Raw genomic sequence first — 6,753 nt, 5'->3', positions numbered from 1 at the left:
GTTAACTGAGTTAACTGATTTGATGAACCGGTCTTGATTTTCAACATGTGTTGTAGGAGATTGAATTGAAATTCATTTTCATTTGAATTTGGATTTTCGAATGCTGAAATGCACATGAGATTAACTGAAATTTATTGAAATTCAAATTTGGTGAAATGTGAATTTGAGAAAATGAAATTAGATAGAAATGAGTTGAAATTCGAATTTGTTTAATTAATTAAATAATTTAAATGAAATTATTTAATCATTAGAAATGGGATTAATTAAATAATAGAGATTATTTATTAAGGGAATTAATCCTAATTAATTAAATAATTAATATTTAATTAATATTTGAGAAGGGGGTTTGATGATTAATTGATTAAGAAGTGGAAATTGAATAATTAATAATGTGGAAAGATGATTGAGTCAGTTGAGAAGAAATAAGATTAATTAGATTAATTAAATAATCAAAGAATTGTTTAACTAATAGGACAAATAATTAGTACATGATGAATGAGACATTTTTAGGTGTCTACATTTGCCCCTCTTTGAGACAATGTTGGAATGACGTTGTTTCAAAGAAAATGAAAAAAAATTCTACCCCAGTATGCCCCAGTGATATTAGGGTAAAATTTATGTCCCAATATGCCCTTGTGATACTAGGACAGAATCTAGTAGCCTTGTTGATATGTGTCTTCATTTAATTGCTTGATGTGATGGTTGATAATGTTTGGTTTCAGAAAGTTTGGACCTCGTTTAAGACAGACCTATCTAGTTTTGAGTGTATCCTCTTTTGTTTAAGACAAGATAATGATCACTTGATATGGATAGTTTGATGATTGATAAGACAGTTTGATCAGTTTGGTTGCAAATGTTTGATAAGATAGTTATATCCTTTGTTGAACTTTGTGCGAAGTGTTTGTTGGATATCTGCTAGGGTGTTTGATTCCTATGAGACATGTTATTGTAAGTTTTTTATTGTTTTCAATTTTTAGTTCTTTTTTAGGAGCTTTTTGATGTTTAGGGATTTTTCAGGATCGTATTTAAATTTTTTTGGTTGATTTGTGGATTTTTCGATGTTTTTGCTATTTTGTTGGATTTTTTATGCTTTTGGTATTTTGTGCTTTTTTTATTTTTTGAGGATTTTGTTGGATTTTTTATGTTTTTGGTATTTGATGAAAAATGACTTTCCATCAATTGATAAGAGATAAGACTAACTTGGACAAAATCCAACAACCATATTGATCTATGTCATTGTCTTGATTGTTTGATTATTGATAGGAATGTCTGGTTTGAGAGAGTGAATATCCCATGTAAGACCAATCTGTCTGGTGTCGAGTGTACCCTTCCCTGTATAAGACATGTTGATGTTTGATAGAGTTTGATTAATAGATTGATTAACAAGACATGTGATTAGTTTGATTGCAGACTTTGAGAGTTTGTCTATTGTTGATTTGATTTGACAGATGGTCTATGCCTTCTTGCTTTGATTTTTCAGTTTTTTATTTTTTATTTATTTTTTAGAGCTTTTTTTATTTTTAGGTTTTTTCAGGACTTTTTATGATTTTTAGGACTTTTTATGATTTTTAGGATTTTTTTAAGACTTTATCTGATTTTTAGGATTTTTTTCAGTTATGCCCTTAGCATGCAAACCTGTATGACATGATGATCTAGGCAGTGCATATGGAGACAATGAATTTAGGCATGACCTATGCTAATGCAACATGTAAGATGAAGATGTAGTTCCTATTCTAACAAGGATGATTGTGTGTGTCTTTCATTCTAAAATACAGTAATTGAATTAAAGGTGTCAAACGTTTCAAAGATAGGAGTTCAATCCATTCTCAGAAGACCTTAGAACATCCAATTTAACACACTATGTAACCAAGATTTATGAATGGAGGCGCATAAAACTTTGATCATCTTTTGCCCATGTGTGTGCAATTGAATTTATTTTGACTCTTATAACCATCAAAGCCCTTTGGAATCCTATGTGGCTAGCTACATGAGTTATTCTGCCTTCAAAAGCATCTTCGATAGAGCCTCGTTGTTAGTCAGACATTTATAGCCCCAATGAGGTTATGTTGGCCATTTGGAGGAATTGATTATGTGTTGCATTGATGTTTTATCATTGATGTCAACACTAGCTATTTGGATGCTTTACCAGCACCCTTCTAGTCCCAGTAGGTTGAGTGGTTTCTGGTTGGTTTGGATCTAGCATGATCCGGTAGGCTTCGATATAGTTTGGTTATGAAATTGGCTTATTCATGATACTCATGTTCATATTCAGTAAATTGGTTTTGGTCTAGTGATCGGATGCTATCATGTTTACTTGGAAGCTTGGCTTCTGGTTCCGGCGAGGGTTTCATCATAGAGCTTTTGATGAAGATCTTTGATGATATGCATAAGTGGTGTTGGTACAGCTTTTAGTGGAGAATCAGGATGTTGTTGGTGATCATGTTCGAGACTTGGCAGATGGAGATCATTGTTGTAGCTTGTGGACTTATACTAGGTCCTGGTTGATCTAGGTTATGGATCGACTTTAATGTAACGTGTGGATTGGACCTCTCGATGTGTTTCCAGGATGTCTTATGTGTTGGATATTATTTGTTTGGTCTAAGGCCGACATGGTTTGCAATTATTTAATTGGTTTATTGTCTGGTGGATGACCTGATTGTTTATGGTCGAGGGTTTGTATATATATGATGTAAGATCTCATTGTAGATCATATGGTAGAGATATAGGAATGGGAAATGGATATGTAATGTGCGAATAATGTAATATCATTCAGGTAGAGGATTTGGTCGATCATTGGAGATCGAATTGGGTTTATGTAAGAGGATTTAGTCCTCCGGTATTGAGATTAACTAGAATTGTACTCGGGCATAGGAGATGCTATCTTTTGCAGTTCAACACTTCTCCGGATTGTAGTCTAGATTTCTATGTAGTCAGTGAGACTCCTTTTGTGATAAGCAATGCACTCTAGGGTGTTGGTCTTCCTACAAGTGCAGGCCCCTCAATTGCAATTCACATACTTACTATAGAAGTATTATCTGACTATGGGTAGGCTTCCCACCGTGGTTTTTCCCTTTACCAGGTTTCCACGTATAAATCTTGGTGTCATGAAGATGGTATTTATTCTGTGATTATTGTTTATGCTTAATTGGTTTAGTTTCTATTTCGGTATTTGGTTTAAGCATTCTGGTATTAAAGTTTTAATTGCTAATGGTTCTGGTAATCTGTGACAACTGATTCACCACCCCCCCCTCTCAGTTGTCTTTCGATTATTTGAATTATCTAACAATTGGTATCAAAGCTTTGGTCCTCTCTACAGAAAGCTTAACCGTTTGAGGAAGATCCTATGGCGACTAATAATTCAAGTTCATCCAATTAATCTGGAGCTATCTTTCAGAGAGATATTCCTAGGCTTGATGGAACAAATTACACAGTATGGAAGATTCAAATGGAGACTCATCTGAGATGTCTTAGCAAGGAGATTTGGGAGATCACACAGAATGGTGTCACACCTTATAATCCGATATCTGGCAATCCTCCTCTGACAAACCTAGATAAGGAGCTTGAGAATGATTGTAGAGCAAGAGAAGCCCTCTTGTGTGCACTTTCTGATCAACAAATAATGGGATTAACTGACAAATCATCTGGAAAGGCTATATGGGATAAGTTGGAGACTCTTAATGAAGGTGACCCTACAATGAAAATTTCTAAACTTGATGGTTACCAGGTGAGATATGAAAATCTGAAGATGGAAGAAGATGAAAGGATTACTGCATTCATGGAAAGGGTAAATGAGATTGTTATGGGAATTCAATGTTGTGGTGGAACTCTAAGTGAAGATGAAATTGTTTCTAAATTTCTGAAAGCCCTACCATCGGGTTACAAGTGAAGGCTACTGCTATTAATGAGTTGACAACAATGGCTAATACATATGTCAACAGAGATACCTTGGTTGGGAAACTATCTGCTTTTGAGCTTGAAGAATTTGGACCTTCTGGAGTTGTGAAGACTGAACCTTCTTTTCATGCATCTACATTTGCAACCGGTAAGCAAGATTGGAAAGCTTTATATGCAATGGAATTGGAAGATATGAAGAGAGAAGATGATGAGTTTGAGAAACTTGAAGCACTAGTTGCTAGAAGAGTACCTAAAGGATCGATAGGAAGTAAGTATGAAGGAAAATCACCTTTTAAATGTTTTGCATGTAATAAGATTGGTCATTTTGCATCTAGATGTCCTGAAAGGAATTCAAGATTTGAAGAAGAGTTAGAAGATCTTTTAATTCTAACCCTGGATATCAGAATAAGTGTAAGTATAGGAAAAACAAAGACAAATCATGCTACATAGCGGATGAGGAAGGCATTACTGATTTTGATGATGAACCGACAGAAGACTCTGCTAGTGGTTCCGACAATGGGAAGGAATGGGTGTTCTTGGCTATCAAGGAAGATGTTTCGGCACTGGAAGAGAATGTACTTGAAGAGAAGGCACTTGCTGCTAAAATTGAAGACAACGATAAATGGGTAATTGACAGTGGTTGTTCACATCAAATGAATGGAGATAAAGGGAAGTTTCTGTCTTTGCAAGAATTTGATGGCAGTCTAGTTAGATTTGGAGATGACAAAGCATGTATGATCAAAGGAAAAGGAACTATATCATTGGATGGTAAGAACAATACTAACAATGTTTATGTGTAGGGGAAAAAGCGAGACTAGGCTAACATGTCCTAATCCTACCTTTTGACACACATTGTGGAATACAAAAGGGCCTAGAGGTATCACACAATTGGCTACTTCTTTTTGTGGAAGAGAGAGCCACGGGCTACTTATTAGGATTTCTATTCCTTTGTTGCAAATGATAGATAAAATGATGCAAGTTCAATTCATAACCCCAAAGTGTAAGTATGAACTAGTAACAAGATTGCAGAATTAAGATTAAATAATGGAAAGTTGTAAACACAAGGACAAGACAAGAATGCAGATGCGTACCCGGAGTTAAAATTTGAGTGAAAATGTTCGGGACGAGGGCGCGGGCGCCACTGTCCTGATTCTGCCCCTGAAACTGTTGTTTTGCAACCTGAAAAGCTGTCGGAAAAATGCTGAAACTTGCTGTCTGACAGAAGGACCAGGGCGCCCAGCGCCCCTGTCCTGGCAGGACCAAGGCGCCCCACGCCCCTGTCCTAGCCTTTTGCTCTGAAATTTGGTGTGTTGTTCAGTCTCCGTCTGCTTCCGTTGGATCTGCAACTTGCGGCATCGTCCGAATCCCGAAACCTGCACTTATATTTGAAAAGGTATGGTGGGCGGCTATATAGGGTTTTGCCTTAGTCAAACCCCCGCTTTGGTGATTTCCACCTCCACGAATAGCCAAGTTGTATTGTAAAAATAGTGTGTGTGCAGACCTTGTGTGTGTGCAAGATCCTAAAATGCAAGTAAGCAAACTAGAGCAACCTAGAAAGTAAACCCTAATTGCTTGTACATGATAATGTAAGTGCTCCAAATCAAGATGCAAAGTGATCTAAAGCATGAATACAAATGATGTAAGGAAGCTTATGCAAAGACATGAAAACAACATGAAATCATACCCAACCCCAAGGGGGGGGGTACAAGCCAATCTTCAGTCGGTGATCCCTTATTGTTCTTCAATGCCTTCAAAGCCCTAAATGGATGAATGAAATTGATAGATGCTTGATGGATGGATGTTGAATGTTGTTGAAGTCTTCAAAGATCTGCTCTTTCGCTGCATAGAAGGTCCTTGAAACCAAAATTCTGGATCCTTTCTAATGAAGAAAGAGAGCTCTTATGTATGAAACCCTAGGTCTTAATTCCAACTTTTGGCCGACCTAGAGATTGAATATCCCACCAATTTCTTGGGGTTAAGCTTTATTTTATGATTGGATCGCGCTCCTAAAATTTCGGGAAAAATGTCCGGGACCGTGTGCACGCTGGGCGCCATGGTCCTGACAACTTTTCACCAAATTTTCAGGGCTGTCGGATATGATGATTTTAGAGCGAATCCCGAAGTTACAGCTGATTTCGAGATGTTTTGACCCCCGAAATCAAGCCCCCAAGTTCAAAATAGGACCTAATTAGGGTTTTTGATTAAATGATGTATTGGAGGAATAAAATGAAAGGGGCACACTTTAATGAAAGGGCCCAACTTTATGATATGGGAGATGATAAAATAGAACCCTAGACCTAATTAATTTAATTAATTAAGTGCTAAAGGGGAAATGCAATGCAAAATGCAAAATGCGCCAAGGCGGGTGCTAAACTAGGTGTGAAATTGTACCACCCTAGCAAGTGCGTACAATTTACGACGCTACAGTTTATTATGTTGAAGATTTAAGGAATAATCTTTTGAGTGTATGAAAATTGGTGGATAAGGGATTTCAATTATAGTTCAAGGATGGAAAATGCAAAATTTTTAACAGATCTGGCTTGGAGATTGCAACTAGTACACAGACAAAAGGTAATATATTTCATTTGAACTTCGGTGAGAAGACATGTTTGATTACACAAATTGATGATAGTTGGCTATGGCATAAAAGGTTGTGTCATGTGAATTTTGATTGCATTGTAAAGAACAGTTCAACTAAGGCAGTTAGGGATATACCTAAGATTATGAAGCCCTATAATCCGGTATGTAAAGAACGTCAAATGGGGAAACAGATCAGAATCTATTTTAGGAGTATACAAGATAAATCTAATGATGTTCTTGATCTTATTCATACTAATTTGTGTGGCCCTGCTAGAGTTA

The sequence above is a fragment of the Cryptomeria japonica genome, chromosome 2, assembly GCF_030272615.1.
Source record: "Cryptomeria japonica chromosome 2, Sugi_1.0, whole genome shotgun sequence".
Taxonomy (NCBI): Eukaryota; Viridiplantae; Streptophyta; class Pinopsida; order Cupressales; family Cupressaceae; genus Cryptomeria; species Cryptomeria japonica.
This window is presented reverse-complemented; position numbering follows the sequence as displayed.